This window comes from Rhinolophus sinicus, linkage group LG01 (assembly GCF_036562045.2).
Source record: "Rhinolophus sinicus isolate RSC01 linkage group LG01, ASM3656204v1, whole genome shotgun sequence".
NCBI classification, from domain to species: Eukaryota; Metazoa; Chordata; class Mammalia; order Chiroptera; family Rhinolophidae; genus Rhinolophus; species Rhinolophus sinicus.
In genome coordinates this window covers 1,778,897-1,797,781 of record NC_133751.1, presented here as the reverse complement: position 1 = coordinate 1,797,781, position 18,885 = coordinate 1,778,897, and positions in this window count along the sequence as shown.

Below are 18,885 nucleotides of genomic sequence, written 5' to 3'. Positions count from 1 at the left end.
CCTGGAACACACTCCCTCCCAATCTGTCTGGACGCGCAATGTCGGTGCTTCATTGGGTGGATGCAGCTGGGCTGCTGAGTGTGCACGGTGTCGGTGCTGGCCGGGGCACAGGGCATGGAGATGGGTGCCCCCACTCCACCCCTTGGGGACCCCAAGCAATGGGCACGCTTCTGCTGGTGTCCCAGGTGTGATGGCCGACCCCGAGTTCACCCCGGCCTTCAGTTCCCCTGCACCTGTCGGCCTCAGACATTCCAGGCCTTCCTCCACGGGAGCTGCATTCTCTGGTGGCCGGCCTGTGTCGCACCACAGCGGGGCCCCACAAGCAAGAGCCACCTTGACAGGCCTGTCCCTGCCCTCGCAGGGCCCAGCGGAGGTCAGGAGACTGAAGGTAAAGACTCCTTCCTAAGAAACTCGTTGATTAAAACATTGTTACATATGCACTTGTGCGTACATGTGGAAGGGAGCACTGATCACAAGTGTGCACCGCAGTGAGTGTTCACACTGTGAGGGCACCCCTGGGGCCTCCGCTCGGATCCAGAGCCGCGTGCACAGGCCATGGTGCATCTCAGGGAGCCCCCGCTGTGTGGCTCCCCATTATGGGAGACCTCCAAGCGGGCTTCTCCCTGGGCAGGCCCGTGTTCTGCACTGCACCCCGATGGCATCTTGCTGCTTGTTTTGGGGTGTGCAGCTTTGGTGGAGGACACCAGGCAGCCTTCCTGTGTCCGTGCGCATGTGTGCGAGTGTCCAGCTGTCCCCAGCCTGCTGGGCGCTGGCGCTGGGCGCTGACAGGCCATCTGTGTCATCCCCCAACCCCAGTGGGTGGGTGGTGTTCCCCGTGTTTTTTTCTGTCTTGTCCCTGATGCCCGCGGAGGCCGGTCACCTTCGCGGACTTTTTTGGCCTTTGGTGATCCTCGGTGGTGAGGTGGCCCTGAGCCAGGCGTGCCCCTCGCGTGTCTTCCTGTCTCACTCGGGGTTTGGCGTCACGTGTGTTCTTGTTCCACATCCTTCGTCAGTTAAGTGGGTCACATGTTCTCTCCCGTCGTCATTCGCAGCGTTTTCCTGATGAGCAGAGTGCTAGTTTTATGTCAGCTCGTTTGCCCTCTTTCCGGTTTGTGTTTGTCGTTCTGTTGAACACGTTTCCCCCCGTCGGGTCACAAAGGCATTTTCCGCGTCGTCGTCTCATCTGTGTCATCCGTTGTGCCTTCACATTCAGATCCACGGCTCATCTGGAATCAGTGTGTGTGATTGTCTCTGGGAAATGCCAGGGGCATGGCCATGCAGGAGCGTGTGGTGCAGTGGCCGTGAGTGGCCACCGAGAGCCACAGCACTCTCAGAACTGAGCCGTGTGTGGGGCAGCACCAGCTCCCCTCCACCCACTTGGCCACCCCCGGGCTCGGGCGATGGCAAGTGGTGTGGGGCAGGAGGGAAGTGGAGCCTGCGCTCGGGGAACAGCGGCTGGCTGGCTGTCACCACTCGCACTAATTCACCGCCGTGAGCCGGCCAAAGGCAGGGGAACAGAAAGGGAGGGAGGGGTAGCATCTGTGTGTCACTGCTTGGCACTCTGCTGTCACCTGTCCCATGCGTTCCCCCTAAGGTCCATGGCACAGCCGACACACGTGAGCCCCTCGGCACTCGTATCTGCCCACGTAACCCTTGTGTCTCCCTTCGGAGGTGGGTCCCTGACTGTCTCTGTCATAAGGCCAACCTGGGGTTCAGGTCAGGCAGAAAGACCGGCCCTGTAATCTGAAACGTTGGAGCCTGAAGAGGCCCCAGCAGCCTGAACACAAATTCAGTCATTTATTCATTTGACAATAATTGAGCGTTGACTGCATGCCCAGAGCCAGGGGACACCGGCGACATGAGCTGCACTCATGCAGCACACACGAGCAGGTCGGCCATGGAGCCGATGGACAGTGGGGGACACGCTGGGAAGGAGAGCGGGTGGAGCTGGTGGTCAGGGCGGGGGCAAGGCACCATCTGAGCGAGGACGAGAGGCAGAGTAGGCAGGGGGCTGTGTGTGCAAAACGTTCCAGACAGGAGTGGCCAGTGCAGAGGCCCAGCGGGAGTGGCCAGGAAGTTCAAAGACAGCGGGGCGTGGGGCAGCATGGCGGTGAGTGATGGGCTCGGAGCTGCAGCCGAGCCCGGGCAGCCTGTCCCTGGAGGTTCCTGGAGCAGGACTCCAGGCCGTGGTGCAAGCCTGTGGCTCAGGCCCTGCCACCACGAGCGGCGCCGCAGAGCTGTCCTCTGCAGTCAGGCATAGGCTCCCAGGTTGACCCACCTGGCGGGGGGAGGGTGGGTGGCCTCCATGAGCCTCCCTTGCCACCTCCACCAGGGGCAGGAGCTGTCATCTTCCAGAAGCCCTCCTGGACCCCAGATCCCTCGCACCTTCCCTTCCCCCATCTGGTCCCCTTCACGGGCACCTTTTCACCACCCCGCCTATCCTTCCAACTGGAAAGCCCAGCCCCCTCGCTCCTGGCGCCTTGCTTCAGTGTCAAGCTGCAGAGGGCTTCCTGTGCTCCCTGGCCGAGGAGGGGCCCCCTGAGCTGCTGCTGTGAGCTCATTGTCTGTAATTACACCCATGGCAGGTAGGGGGTGTCCGGTGAGCTCCCGGAGAGAGGCACCAGCTTCATCCGTGTACCCAGGGCCAGGTGGCAGCCCTGAGGGTGATGGGCCAGACGAACCTGCCAGTGGGTGCTGGGAGCCCTGAGGCTCACTGATGGGTTGGGGTCCCCTCGCCGACCCCCACCACTGGGCAGACTCTGCCCGTCCTTGACTTCCTTTTCCTGCAAGACTTCCCCTCATAGCTCTTTTTTTGGGTTTTATAGACTATTTTTTTTAGAGCAGTCTTAAGTTCACAGCAAAATTGACGGGAAAGTACAGAGATTTCCCGAATACACCCTGACACCCCCCCCCCCCGTATCGCTAAGTATTATTGATTGCTGTGCACAGACTTAATTTCAAGGCCCGATACAAAGTCACACCACCACAAGCCAGGATGAAGGGGTTAAAGAGTTTTATTACAGAGTGAAAGTAAGTAAGACAAGACAGAGATTAGGGGAATATATCATCATACCACTAACAAGCGAGGAGGCAAATCATCAGACCACCAGGGCCCAGTCAATTAGCGTCGTAGAAACAGCACCGGCCCTTCATCAACACGGGGGAAACATCATGCGCAGTAAACATCACCGGCCTTTCATCAGCACGGGTGAAATCCCAGTCAAGTAAAGTCATCAGCACGGGTGGAATATCTTGCAGCAGCCGAGGCGGCCGGCCCGGGGAACAACCGTGCCTGCCTCGGTTTTTCTGGGGTTTTGAGGACTTCACTGACAACAGCGGCAAGGAGCCAATAAGCATACATCTCAGCAACACAAGGAACTGGTCTCGGATCTGGCTGGGAGCCGGGCCAGTCCTTGGTACGAGATTAGATGTATCGGAGCTCGGCCCAGCTGCGCTAAGGTGAAGGCCAGGCTCCTCATTCTGTTGTTTTCCTGGTCCTTGGGAGGGTAGCCATTCCTTCCAAGGCCAAGCACGTACCCCAGCCACTGTGAGAGTTTACATCCCCAAATGTTCCCAGGCAGGCCTTCATATTTTCTATTCCTTACAATTCGGCCCTAGGGCTGTGTGGGGGCATAAGCATAGTTTACATAGCGGTTTTGAAACATGAATGCAGTGTGAACTTTTTGTACGTGACAGTACATCCAACAGTTGCATACACATAATAACAGTAAAATGCTCACAATAATTAATAGGGGAGTAAATATTGCATTAACACACTTATGCGCAGTTGTGCTGGTGAATAGAAAATCATACCAATGATGATTGGAGTCCTGGGTTATAATATGTGAGAGGCCCTTCGATTTATTACTGATAATGGTAGTGATAACCCGATGTTCAGCGAGGGACTGGGCATTACGATCTAGGTGGCTTTGCAAGAGTTGAGAGTTCTGTAATATCCGAGCCAAGGACAAGGGTATACAGGTAGCAGGGGGCTGTAGCCGCCGGGGGATCCAAGCAAGGGATACATCAGCCTCTAGATCGGGCGTTAAGTAGAATACATCCCCGTTCCAGTGGAGCAACTCGAGATGCCGCAGACATCCCGGGAAAGGGGAGGGTAATCCCATGGCGGCTAGTTCGGCAGCATTAGAGCTAGCAAGGCATATATGCTGTGGCTCTATTTCATATAGGACAGAGAAATTGGCTATGGGAAAAATCGTTAGAGTACATAGATTACCAGAATGAGATAGTAAACAGGGTTCCATCATTCGAAATGAACCATTACACGCAAAGCCTTTATCTGTAGATATACAATCTATAAGCTTATAAGTACTATTATTATTATTATCTATATAGGTGCCTTCAATGCGTGGCTATAAAAAATAATTACCCTTGATAATGGGCAGAACATGAAAAGAGCATAGCAGGTTAGTTATTACGGGTATGTAACAAGTTACAGTGCCGCTACACCATCTAGAGGTGCACGTAACATTGGGCTTGACGTTTGCTATCCAAGCATCCTTTGGAATGGGGAACATAGATCTCCACATGTAGGAGTCTCCTTCTGTTAGTATGCGCTGTGCTTCTTTTTGGATTAAGGTATATAACGCTTGTAGGGAGCATCTAGTCCAATCAAACAACTTGCTAATGTTAAGTTCCACCATGTAGATATCTATATTAGTAGTTTTGAAAATTTGTAACATTTATTGTTGGTATTTTAAGGTATTAGAATGGGGTGTAATAGTAGTGGGTAACCATTGTGCATTCAGGGTGACTGCCTCAGCTGTATCTGAGCCGGTCTGCCGAAGACGGCTGGCCTAGTCTTCTAGGTCTATTGAATTGGCAATACCAAATCCAGAACCGAGGCCACCCAGAAGGGTATCATACCAGGCTCGGTGGCGCCGGTTATAATCAGGCAACTCAGGAAATGAAATGTGGAAATGGATTAGGTGTTTTCTAGCGGCAACAGAAACATTACTACAGGTACGGGGTACACGTACAAGTTGGGGAGTGTTATTTCGAGGCCGAGCAACAGAAAGCCAGAGAAAATCTCCCCATATGGTTCGATTTTCAATTGGGGTTGCATTACTACAAAGGATAAATTGAGAAGTCTGTACAGAAAAAATACAGTTATAGGCAGCCGGGTGGCCTGTTGTTATATTAACCCATTGGTGGGGTTGTTTCCAATTTAATCCCGGTCTTTTGTAAAAATCAGTGGAATTTTGTTGCCACCATGACTTATTTACATGTGCAGTAATAGTTATATTAGTGGGTGGAGGTCCAGAGAAGACAAAACGATACGGGTTGTTATCTCCTGTCCATCTGGTGAGGTTTGTGGCTCTTACAGTTCCATTAGCTATAATACATGGTTGGTTTTCTTTGCAGGTGTAGTTATCTTGTGTGCGCGGGATAGTTCCATTCCGCCATCTCCAATGGAATGTGATTGGGCTTGTGTGACGGAGGAGCTGCACAGGTGTGCCGGGGTCCACGCTTCAACCAGAAACAGGCCCAGACTAGGCCGCCATAAATCAGGAGCTAATTTCGTAAAAACAGTTGGTTAGTTGGATACATTTCAGGTTGATCTTGCCCAGGGAACATGACAGCTACTACATTGTTGTGTCCTTGGGCTATGACCGCCCCGGCCCTCAGAGGGTCAGTGGTGTGTTTTCTGGCCCAAACTTTGGTACCAGCCGCATAATCTGTTGAGCCAAAGCCTCCGTATCGTGTGGTGGCATTAGGAGGAGGATCTAACTTCTCCCAAAGTCAGTGGAGGCACATGGAGTGATCAATATCTGAGCGATCCTGGTGCCTGGGAGAAAGTGCAAGGTTCCTTCTGAGACATTAAGCAGTAACATCTTTATTTCTCCCACATAGTCTGCATCAGTGGCTCCAGCCATGATTTGGACTCCCTTCCGTGCCAGGCTGGCCCTGGCAGCGATCTGACCATAGAACCCTTAGGAGTTTGAATTCCAATTCCAGTGGGGACTGTTTGGCTAGTATTAGGCTCTGGCCAGATTTCTTCCACATTATGTAAATCACGCCCTGCAGATGCAGTAGTGTCCACATATGGGGCTTGGGCATTGGGGTGGACTGCCCACCAGTGCAGTGCTGGGAAAGTATGGATCTTCGTATTTGCAAATTGGGAGTCATCATTCTAGATAAGGGAGTACCTCCTGTACTGAGAGCGTGATTATTGAGTTGCTGCAGGGCTGTAAAACGATGATCTTTCCACTTGTAATACGAATGGAGCCCAGCAATGGAGCCCATTCTGCGTAATTTTTCTTTTAACAACCATTCATGCGCTCTATTAAACCAGCTGCTTGTGGATAATGGGGAATATGATAGATCTACTGAACGTTGTTTTTCTCACAATAGTCAGTAATCTCTTTACCTTTAAAATGGGACCCATTATCACTTTGAATTTGTAGAGGTGTTTCCATAATGTAGGGTAAGAATAGCAAGAGTCTGCGTGGCACGCTTGTATGCACAGGCAATCAGAACTCCCGAATAAGTGTCTACACAGGTACAAATATAACGACACCCTTTGGAGGGGGAAAGGGCCCAATATAATCAATTTGCCAAATTTGAGCTGGAGCCTGCCCCCGCAATAATTCTCCAGTGACTATTTTTGGTAAAGGGCGTTTTTCATCCAATTGGCAAGTGGGGCATCGTTCCTTAGTGCTCTTTAAATCACACATAGGAACACTTATCCCTCTGTCCTGTGCCCACCTGTGCATAGCAGCGGAACCAGCGTGTCCTGTCTTTTGGTGGATCCATCGGGCAAGTGCCAGAGTTTCTTCACTTATACGAGTGGAACACTCTACTTCAGCAATTGCTGTGAGGCGATATAGATATCAGCATTATACTCACGTTCCACCGAGGTTTCTTAGCATGTGCATCTACGTGAAACACAGAGAGGTTAGTGGGCTTTGCAATTTCCCAAATTTCTTTCCATATAGCAGCACCCCATAACTCCTGTCATCGATTTTCCAACGGTCCTTTTCCCATCTAGGCATCCAGGTGCTCAGACCTTTGGCCACAGCCCAAGAGTCAGTGAACATGTGGCACTGTCCATCCTTTTTAAAGTTTATAGCTTGACAAGCGGCTTGCAGCTCAGCAAACTGACTACTTTTCCCTTCCCCACTAGTCTCTAACACCATTTTGGTGACAGGGTTATAGGCTACAGCCTTCCAGTGCCGAGCATTGCCGATATATTTGGCAGAGGCATCAGTAAGCCAGGCATGCCTCTTGTTCGGCAGAAAGGGAATTATATGCAGGTTATATACTACAGGAGATTCAGTTCTTTCAATGGCTATTGGTTGGAAATCATCATTGGTAATTGGGGCTTCAATAACTAACTCAGGGAGAGATAATATTCCAGCTGGGCCTGTTTTGGCTCTATTTTGTATATACCATTTCCGTTTAATAATACTGGCCTCTTGGGCATGTCCAATCTTATGGGACACTGGGTCACTCATACTCCACTGCATAATAGGAATTTGGGGCCCTAAGGCCACCTCATGTCCCACTGTTAACTGTTCAGTTTTAGTTAGTGCCCAGTAAGCAGCGAGTAACTTGTTCAAAGGGAGTATAACTCTGTCCAGCCTCTGGTAATTTTCGTGCCCAAAACCCTAGAGGGACGCGCTTGGCGTCCTGCTTTTGCCATAAGCTCCAGTTAGCATACCCGGCGTCCTCAGTAACCATTAATTCTAAGGGTCCCTCTCTTATTGGCCAGAGATCTAAGGCTGCTTGGATTGCAGCTTTTGCTGCTTCAAATGCCTTATCCTGCTCAGCTCCCTAGTCAAATTCATATTTTTTCCTAGTAACTCTATACAGAGTTTGTAAAATCTGATCTAAATGAGGAATATGATTTCTCCAATAGCCAAACAGGCCTATAAATTTTTGGGCCTCCTTCTTATTCTGGGGTGTTGCAAAGTCTAAAATTTTCTGCCGGGCTTTTAGAAGGACGGCCATATGCCCAAAATTCCAATGTATTCCTAAGAACTTGACTTCCTGGGCTGGCCCCTGGATTTTGTCGGGGTTAATTTCCCAACCTTTCTTTTTCAAATGTTCTACAATTTGTTCTAAACAATATCTTACAGAATCTTCAGTGGAAGCTTGGATTAGGATATCATCTATGTAATGAGTGATTAAAACTGAGGGGTGGAGAATGTTACAATCATCCAAATGTTCAGCAACCAGGCGATGGCAAATGGTAGGGCTATGTTTATAGCCTCAGGGCAACCTAGTAAAGGTATATTGACGCCCCTGCCAGCTGAAGGCAAATTGTTCCCGTTGGGATGGATCAATGGGAATAGTAAAGAAAGCATTAGCCAGATCAATAGCAGCATACAAAGTACGGGGATGAGACTGAATACGCTCAATCAAAGTGATAGTGTCCGGTACGGCAGCAGTCAGTGGGGGAGTGACTTGTTCAGCTCCCTATAATGTACTGTCATCTCCAAGACCCATCTGACTTCCTTACTGGCCAGATTGGATTGTTCCAAGCTGAAGTAGTTGGAATTATTACACCAGCATTAACATAGTCTTTAATGGTTTGAGTTATTTCATTATGCCCACCCAGGATACGATATTGTTTGCTCGTGATAATCTTTGTGGGCTCAGGGAGATGAATGGGGTCAATGAGTGATTTGCCTACTGTAACAGAATGCATTTGCAAAGCTCTGGTTGCAAAGTGATAAGTCCCGTCTTGTAGCTTAAGGGACAGTCCCCATAAAATATCAATGCCAATTATATACTCAGGAAGAGGGACCACTACCACCGAATGTTCTCAGCGGGGCAAATCGCCAATGCTCATTATCACCTTAATTTGTTTAGCTGGAATTTCATGGCCACCAAGACCTGAAATAGTAACTGGGGTTCCTTTAAATTTGGCTGGGTTCCCATAAATTAAAGAGGCCTCTGCTCCAGTATCCACAAGTGCATTAGCCACTGTAGTGGACCCATTTTGCCAACGTAGTGTTATTTGTACATGCAGGCGGTAGTCCCATCGGTGTATTTCCTTAATTTGTGGGATACCCGAAGCTTGGCCTCCATCCTATTCAAATTTACTCAAATCCTCAAAGGGATAGATTCCAGCAGGTGCCCCAGCAGGTGGGGCAGAGGGGGGAAGGAACCACATGAGGAATGGATTCAGTCTCAGCCTGTTGGACTTCTACCCGGTTGGCTCGCTTTACTTTGTACTTGTACAGCTGCCACATATCTTTAGTAGAAATGCCATCCAGTTTGTCCAGGCTCATCCCGGCCTTTAATAAGGCTTGAAACATTTCTTTTCGGGGACCCGATTGCTGTTGCTGGGTCCACCAAAATTATTGGGCTTTCCTCTATTGTCAGTGGCATTTTGCTTTTCCTTATTCCATTCTCCCATATCTCCTCCTTCTGACATCATTTCTAAGATTTGCTCGACTGGTTGCCCAGTCTCTGCTAATAGCAGAGTCATCATTATGTGCTTGTAAGCAGGAGGGGCAGTCCGTACAATTGGGTTGCGATGGTAGGCGGTTATGGGGCCTGTCAGATAGGGATCGGCCTGTCCTAGCATGACTGCAGTTTTCATTGCCTCCCCCTTCAGACAGTGCGTGCCATCCCTGTGGTGTACCAGGGCCGTGTCTCAGCCAGTACATATTGGGCTGTACATCCGCGGGCCGCTAGCGCTAATCAAGTGGTCATTGCACCTCCCGCGTGTTGGTGATCACGGATGGCTGTCTGAACAAAGGTTGTAGAGATAGTAATAAAGCAGGGGCATCCACACTATCTATATTAATGCCACCTGACCCAGTATCAGCAATTCTAATCATCCAGTCAAGCACTTTCTCTCCCGATTTTTGGGAAAATTTGGATAAGATATCATTAATTTCTTGTTGGGAGAAGTCTTCATTAATTACTAAAAAGTCCCTCTGCCCATTAGAGATCCGCTCCTGTCTATGCTGCAGAGGCTTAGCCTGTAAAGCCGGGGGATGTTTTTCCTCATCATGTTTCCTGGCTTCCTCCTCCACGTCGCCCCAATCTACCTCATCAGTATCATCCCAAATAGCTCCGTCCCATTTATCAGGGTCCCAGTCAGCCTTGGCCGAGGCAATCACTGCGTGCACTTTACGGGGAGTCACGCTACCTCTCCTTTTCTTATATTTGTATTGAGCACACCGTACAGCAGCTTTCTCAGCTGCCGTTTGATAGCCACAGGCCTGATCACCTAGACAATAGTTCTGACATTGTAGCATGGCCATCCTGCCTTGTGAATCAATATTCTTTTTGCAGATTACATTTTTCTTCAATTAAGGTATTAACACATTGACACATGCGGCGATAAGCAGTAAGCAGAATCTATCCTCGCCTTGCTATGGCAACCGATACCCCTCCCCCCTTTTCTACAGGAACAGTCCTCAATACCTCGAGCAACCGAGGGGGGTCGGCAGTCTGTAACTTGCCGTCCCAGTTTTCACTTAAACCATCCCTATTGCCCGTTCCTTAGCCAGAGAAGCAAACTGAGGATCTTCCCATCCGGGAACATCACAAGGTACACAAGTCACCTCACTTTTCTTTTTAAACAGGGGCCTTGTTTCGGTGGTCGTGCGTGTCCTGCTGACTACGCCAATTTGTATCGATAAGTATTATCGATTGCTGTGCACAGACTTAATTTCAAGGCCCGATACACAAGTCACACCACCACAAGCCGGGATGAAGGGGTTAAAGAGTTTTATTACAGAGTGAAAGTAAGTAAGACAAGACAGAGATTAGGGGAATATATCATCATACCACTAACAAGCAAGGAGGCAAATCATCAGACCACCAGGGCCCAGTCAATTAGAGTCATAGAAACAGCACTGGCCCTTCATCAGCACGGGCAAAATCCTAGTCAAGTAGAGTCATCAGCACGGGCGGAATATCTTGCAGCAGCCGAGGCGGCCAGGGAACAATAACAACTACTGCTGCGCCCGCCTCGGCTTTCTGGGGTTTTGAGGACTTCACTGACAACACCGGCAAGGAGCCAATAAGCATACGTCTCAGCAACACAAGGAACTGGTCTCGGATCTGGCTAGGAGCCGGGCCAGTCCTTGGTACGAGATTAGATGTATCGGAGCTCGGCCCAGCTGCGCTAAGGCAAAGGCCAGGCTCCTCATTCTGTTGTTTTCCTGGTACTTGGGAGGGTAGCCATTCCTTCCAAGGTCAAGCACGTACCCCAGCCACTGTGAGAGTTTACATCCCCAAATGTTCCCAGGCAGACCTTCATATTTTCTATTCCTTACACCGCCCCCCACAGGCACAGACTCCCCCACTGTCAGTGTCCCCACCAGGTGGGGCCTCTGTTACAACTGATGGACCTACAGTGACACACACGTCGTCATCACCCAGGGCCCACACTTTACACCAGGGGCCCCTCTTGGTGCTGTGCCTCCCATGGGTTCGGACAGATGTACGGTGACGTGTGCCCACTGTCACAGTGTCATACAGAGCGTGTCACTGCCCTGAGCACCCTCTGTGCTCCTCCTCCTCACCCCTCCCTCTGTCCCCTGGCGACCCCTGACCTCCCACTGTCTCTGCAGTTCTGCCTTTTCCAGAATGTCGCAGAACTGGACGCCTTCTCAGATGGACTTCTTTCACTTAGTAATAATATGCACTTAAGGTTCCCCGTGTCTGTTCATGGCTTCGTGGCTCATTTCTTTTTAGTGCTGAATAACATTTCACTGTCTGGATGCATCACGCTATGTCCATTCACCTACTGAAGAGCGTATTAGTGTGAAAACTCTGAGCATCTCATCAAGTATGACTTTAGCTGTAGGTTTGTCCTAGATTTTTCTTGATCGAGTTAAGGAAGTTGCCCTCTATTTATATAAATTTTATTTATTTACTTACTTATTTATTAAGAAGCGCACAGCTCACAGTGGCCCATGCGGGGATCGAACTGGCAACCTTGGTGTTATTAGCACCGCACTCTAACCAACTGAGCTGACCGGCCACCTTGCCCTCTGTTTCTATATTCCTGAGAATTTTGATCATAAATTGGTGTTGGACTTTGTCAGAGGGCTTTTGTGCATCTATTGATAGGATCGTGTGAGTCTTCTTGTTTAGCCTGTTGATGTGATAGATTACATTTATTGATTTTCAAATGTTGAGCCAGTCTTGCACACCTGGAATAATTCCCTCATGGTTGTGGTGGGATTTGATTTGCTAATATTTTGTTGAGGATTTTTGCATCTGTGTTCATGAGCGCTAATTGGTCAATAGCTTCCTTGTAACGCCTTTGGTTGGCTGTCAGGGTGATGCTGGCCTCTGGCCTCATGGAACATGTCAGGAAGTACAGTGGTACCTCGGTTTTCGAACGTCTCCATTGACGAACATTTTGGTTTATGAACGCCATAAATTTTATGGATCTATAGTATCATAAGATAATAAAATTCATGCTAAATTTGCAGTTTTAGGGGTTGATTTTAAAGGTCTGGAACGGATTAATCCATTTTACGTTATTTTCTATGGGGAAACCGTGCCTTGGTTTTCAAACGTTTCAGAACTCAAACGGTCTTCCGGAACAGATTACGTTTTGAAAACCGAGGTACCACTATATTCTCTCTGCTTCCAGCGTCTGGAAGAATGGGTATAATTTCTTCATTAAATGTTTGGTAGAATTCACTGAACCCATCTGGACCTGGTGCTTTCTGTTTTGGGTGGTTATGTAATTATTGATTCAGTTTTTTGTAATAGATATAAACCAGTTCAGATCGTGTGTCTTCTTGTGTGAATTTTGACAGATTATGTCTTTCAAGGAATTGGTCCAGTTCACCTAGGTTAATTTGTGAATGTAGAGTTATTCACAGTATTTCTTTATTATCTTTTTAGTGTCTGTGGGATCTGTAGTGATGTTTCCTCTTTCATTTCTGATATTAGTAGTTTGTATCTTTTCTCTTTTTTTCTTAGCCTGTATGGAGGCTTATCAGTATTACTGATCTTTTCAAAGAAGAACCAGCTATTGGTCTCATTGATTTTTCTATATTTCCTGTTTTTAGTTTCATTGATTATTGATCTAATTTTTATTATTTCTTCCTCTTGCTTAGGACTTATAATTTGTTCTTCTAGTTTCCTGAGGTAGAAGCTTAGGTGATTGATTTTAGATCTTTTTTCTTTTTTAATGTATGTATCGATGCTGTAAATTTCCCTCTGAGTGCTCCTTTCTCTGCATCCCACAAATTTTGATTGTGGTACAGTGGTGCCTCAGTTTTCGAACGTCTCCATTGATGAACATTTCAGTTTACGAACGCTGTAAATTTTATGGACCTGTGGTATCATTAGATAGTAAAATTCATGCTAAATTTCCAGTTTTAGCGGTTGATTTTAAAGGTCTGGAACGGATTAATCCATTTTGCATTACTTTCTATGAGGAAACTGTGCCTCCGTTTTTGAATGTTTCAGAACTCAAATGGGCTTCCGGAACAGATTATGTTCGAAAACTGAGGTTCCACTGTATTTTCATTTTCCTTTAGTTCAAAATATTTTTAAATTTGTTTTAAGATGTCTTCTTTGACCCCTGTGTTATTTAGAAGTGTGTTGTTTAATCTCCAAGTACTTAAGGGTTTTCCAGTTACCTTTCTGTTACTGATTTCTAGTTTAATTTATGTGGTGTCTATTCTTTTAAATGTGTTAAGGTATGTTTATGGCCCAGAATATGGTCTCATGGTGAATGTTCCATCGGAGCTTGAGAAGAGTGCTGTTGGATGAAGTTGTCAGTAGATGTCAAGCGTGTCCAGGTGACTGACGGTGCTGTTCAGTTCATCAGCACCCTCACCACCTGTCTGTCAGCTGGAACTGCCCATGTCTGAGACGTCTTTGCCTGCGGCAGTGGGTTTTCTCCTTGCAGTGCTGTCACTTTTTGCCTCGTGTAGTTCGACTCTTCTGTTTTTAGATACACACAAGTCTTCTTGGAGAGTCGGCCCTTTTATCATTATGTACTGAATACCCTCCTTTATCCCTCATAACTTACTTTGTTCTAAAGTTGCTGTCTGAAATTAACCCAGGTATTTCCATTTTCTTGCGATTCGTGTTAACATGCTATACCTCCACCCATTTACTTGTAATCTTAATGTGTCTTTATATTTAAAGTGGATTTCTTATAACATGTAGTTGGGTCTGACAATCTCTGTCTTTTAATTGGTGCATTTAGACCATTAACATTCAAAGTGATTTTTGATATAGTTGGATTAATGTCTGCCATATTGTTACTGTTTTCCATTCACTGGTCTTGTTCCTGTTTTTGTCTTCCACTCTTTTTCTGCCTCTTATGGTTTTGAGTATTTTATGATTCCATTTTTCTCTCCTCTCATAGCATATCAGTTATACTTTTTACTTTTTTCAGTGGTTGCCCTAGAGTGTGCAACCAATCCAAGTCCACTTTCAAATAATAGTAGTACAGGGTAATGTGAGTATGTTCTGATTACAAAGGATTCTGCCCCCCCCCCATGGTGCAGGCTGTCCCCTCCCTCTCCAAGTAGGCTGTCCCCTCCCTCTCCAAGTAGGCTGTCCCCTCCCTCTCCAAGTAGGCTGTCCCCTCCCTCTCCAAGTAGGCTGTCCCCTCCCTTCCCTGAGCAGGCTGTCCCCCCTCACACCCCTCCCTCCCCAGCAGCCTGTCCCCCGTCTCTCCCCAGAGCTGACTGTTCATTTCTCTCCCATGTAAATGGTCATTGTTGCTACATGGCTGCTGTTACTGTTTTGAACAAACTGCTGTCTGGAGATAAAGAATAAGAAAAATACCTTGTTTTCCTTCACTTGCCCATTGTCGTTGTTTCCCTTTCTTTATGTGGATCTTAGTTTCAGCTGTGTCATCCCCTTGTCTCTCAAGAGCAAGGCAGGTAGCCTGGCAACGGACTCCCTCAGTGTTTTTACCCAGTCGCTCCTTCGCTTTGAAGTGTGGTTTTTCAGGCTCCAGAATTCTAGGCTGGGGGTCTTTTCTCGGCACTTGAGATACTTTGCTCCCCTGGCTCTGCCTTCATGGTTTCTGAGCAGACGTCATGTCATTCTCACCTGCCCCTCTCTAGAGCAGCTGTTTGATTCTGTGGCTTCTTTTAAGATGCCACCTTGATTTTCTGCAGTTTGACTGTGACAGGCCTCTTGGCACGTCACCATTAGCCTGCTCCACAATGAGGGCGAGATTCCCCACCCTCCCCACCCCCATGGGGCAGACAGTTCTGGAACTCGGGCCCAGCTTCGTCCATGTTGCTGCAATGCGATTCCCTTCCTGTTGCACTTTCATGAGAAGGGGATGTGGCTTTGGACGCCCTCGCTGGTTCTTATGGGATCTGGAAGCCCCCCGTGTCTGCTGCTCTGAAGCCAGCAGCCTTGCTGAGAAAGGGATAGGTGGGTGCCGAGGGGGCTGTGCTGGCCGTGCAGTGTCCCCAAGCCCTGTCCTGAGCCCCGAGCCAGGTGCTGCCCCAGCGGCAGGAGCAGGGTCCCAGGGGCACCGCTGTGTGTGGCGGGCTGGGTGTGCACTCCCACCGTCTCACAGTGTCTGACAGCTCCGGCAGCCACAGCATGACTGCTGTGCGTGAGCAGCCGGAGACCAACGCACATCGCTAGCTCGGAACCATGAACAAGTGAAATGAGGGGTTTTAGGCCATTGGTGTTGGGCTGCTTTGTTACACGGCAGGTGGTACCTCATACCCGCCCCGCCATGCTGGGCTAGGGGCCTGTCCAGTGGGCTGCCCACACTTAACTCCCTGACTGGGGGGCCTGTGCTTCTGGCTGACCCCCCCATACACGGGGCTCTTGCCCCTGTTGTGCCCAAGCCCCCAGCTCCACGCTGCTGTGAGGGGGACAGACTGACTCCGTGCTCGTGGAGGCAGCGAGTGGCTGGAACAGCCCAGAGGAGCCTTCCCCCCCCCAAGTCTGTCCACACAGCGTGGGCCTCTCCCAGAGCCCTGCACGTGCAGGTGTGTGGTGAAGGGAAGGAACCGAGATGGAGCGGCAGGGATGCAGGACAGGTCCCAGGCCTCAGCATCCATAGAGGACAGGTTGTCTGTAACTGCAGGTGAACTCGCGCCTGCCCAGGTGGAGCTTGGGCCTGTCCTGCGCTGCAGAGGCCTGGCCCCTGGCTGTGCCCTGTGTGCCCCCAGGAGGTGAGCGTCACGGGGCAGAGGGCGCTGCTGGAGGGACTGGCTGGCTCGCTGGGTAAGGCCACTGTGGGGGTTACCCTGCTGTGGCTTTAGGCTGGACTGCGTCTGAAGATGTTCACCCCATCCTCACAGGCCTTGGGGAACGCGCCCCTCGTGTCGGGTTGCATGCTGGTTAGGGTCTCGCAGGACGTACTGGTAGCCCCCCCACGGCGCGGGCTGTGTCTGTGGGAGCTTGGAAAGAACTGATGGAATTGTCTCCAAACAACATAGCCATCAGCGTTCTTCAGATGTTCCCTGATATCATGCGTCTTTCACTTCCGGGTCTGGGCTAAGGTCACATGGCAGGAGTTCAGACGTCGTTCTCATTAGCTTCTTTCTCATGGTGCTTCTGACCTGGCCCGAAACAGGAAGTTCTTTGAAACATGGCACCGGAAGTCTCCGCATCCACGGCGGGCTCTGACCACAGGCTGCGTCATGAGCATCCGCCCTGGGGTCCCACAGGGACACTGACTGTTCCCGGCCTGGGGAGACATCACTTACTAGCGTTTAAGGATGGTTTGGGGGAAAGTAGGAACCCAGCTCTGCTGGGTCCTGGGGCAGCTGTGACAAATACCACAGACAGGGCAGCTCAGGTGACAGACATTTGTTTCCCAGTCCTGGAGGCCAGAGGCCGAGATCCAGGTGTCCCAGGGCTGTTCCTGCTGAGGCCGCTCCTGGGCGTGCAGATGGGGTTTCCTCCCCGTGTCCTCACGGGGTCGCCCCTGTGTGTCTGATCTTATAACGACACAGTCAGATTCGATCAAGGACTCCCCCCAACAACCCCCTTTACTTTGGTCACCTCTGGAAAGGCCGTATCTCTACATACAGTCATGTTCTGAAGTGCTGGGGGTCAGGGCTTCAGCATATGATCTGGGGGGCACAGTGAAGCCCTCAAAACCATCTTGTTTTCATAAGCCAACGCGGAGGCTGGAGATGAGGCTATTAACTGCCTTGGGCTAAAGGGCGGCCCCCGTTGACAGCGCAGAGCCTGTCCTGGGTGGGGCTCTGAACAAGGTGGCGCCTCGGACCCCCCTGACGGCCTCGTGGGGTCCTCGCCTGGGCTGGCATCTCTCCAATGTGAGAGGTCGTTGGGGCACACGCATGCTTATTGTGGTGACGTAACAAGTCACCACTTAAGCCGTTACGTGTGCAGCCCAGTAGCAGCAGGACAGTCACCGTGCTGTGCGGCCACCAGCAGAGTCCAGCACCAGGACATCTGGTCACACGAGTCGCTGCCACACCAGCCAGCAGCCCCCCTGCCTGTAAGGCTGGTCCACTCTGGGCAGACGTGGGTTTTGGATCCTGTAAATTCAGAACAAAGCTTTAAGAAGAGGCCGCCTGGGCCTCAGACCCCGGCTCTGCCCTGAGCGCTGGGACCAGGCCGTCCGTGCCTGAGGCCATCTGTGAGCACACAGCAGTGCCCAGGCGCTCAGAGCCTGGATACACTGGTGACGGCCACACTGTCCCCAAAGCACTCCCAGACCTTCCTCTCACAGCCACCCTGCCAGGCCTGGGCCGGGACCCCACTGTGCCCACAGGGGTCCCGCTTCTGAGACTCAGCTCCCAGCTGGCTGTCGCAGGCTGGTCCTCCAGAAGCCACTTGACACGGATCAGTGATTTGTGGGGGAGGGACACAGGTGAGGGAGACAGGTGAGGAGTGGACCAGGCAAGCAGGGCCAGTTTGTGGGTCATGGGGCTCTGAGGGTAACTGAGCCTCAGGATTCCCTGTGGGACAGGCAGGCGGGGCTTCCTTCCCTCCCCTCCTCCCCTCCCCCACCCACCCAGCAGTCCTGGGGCGCAGGTCCCCAGTGCCTGCAGGCCCAGTTGGAGCCAGTGCCCAGATTGCCCCCCGCAGTGGGGTAGGGCACCAAAGGGCAGAGGGGACTGGGAGGGGCCACAAGTGTCACCCCTCCAGCAGCTCTGGGTGGAGCTTGGCAGGTGACACACCATCCCAGCCCTCGCTCTGTCTGGGAGAGGAAGTTGGTCTCTGGAGCTTTGTAGGGGATTCTGAGGGGGATTTCCAGCCAGAGAGCAGCTTTTATTGATGGTGCTAAATGCCTCTAAATGTCAGTTGTTTATCAAATGAGTCACCTTAGAGAGGGAGAGGGAGAGAGAGAGAGACACTGCTGCAGTGTCTTCAGGGCAGGGGCTGGGGGGTGCCAGGCTCCCACGGGTGGCAGAAGGCAGGGCCCACCCAGCCTGCCCTTCGTCCCGGCAGCTTGTCTGTGATGGTTACTTTTACGTGTCACCTGCCCCATGGAGAGCCCAGATTAAACAGTATTCTGCATGTTTCCTGGTGAGATAAGCACTTGATTTGATGGACCTTCCCTCTTTGCCCTGCAATCCCAGCCACGCCAAAGGCCAGGAAAACAAAGCAAATGCTAGGCTATGTGCACATGAGCTGCGTCCCCCTGGGTCTGTGAGGAAGTGTGTTGCCGGTCCCCGGCCAGGCCAACTACAAGAACATCAGGACCGGCTGCTGTCACAAGGGCGCGGCCCGATGCCCCACGTCTGAGGCTGTGCAGGCCCCCTGGGGGTCTCCTGGAAGCCTGAGCTGGGAGATGGGGGTCTGTGGGCTACAAGGGGGGAGCGCTGCCTGGATGGGCACGGTCCCCTTGGAAAAGCCCTTAATTGCCCCAACATGGGGAAGAGCCCAGCGGTGACTGCAGCGTGGGAAAGCAGAGGGCAGGATTTCCCAGGGGCCTCCCTAGGGCTAAGCTGCAGCTGGCCGTAC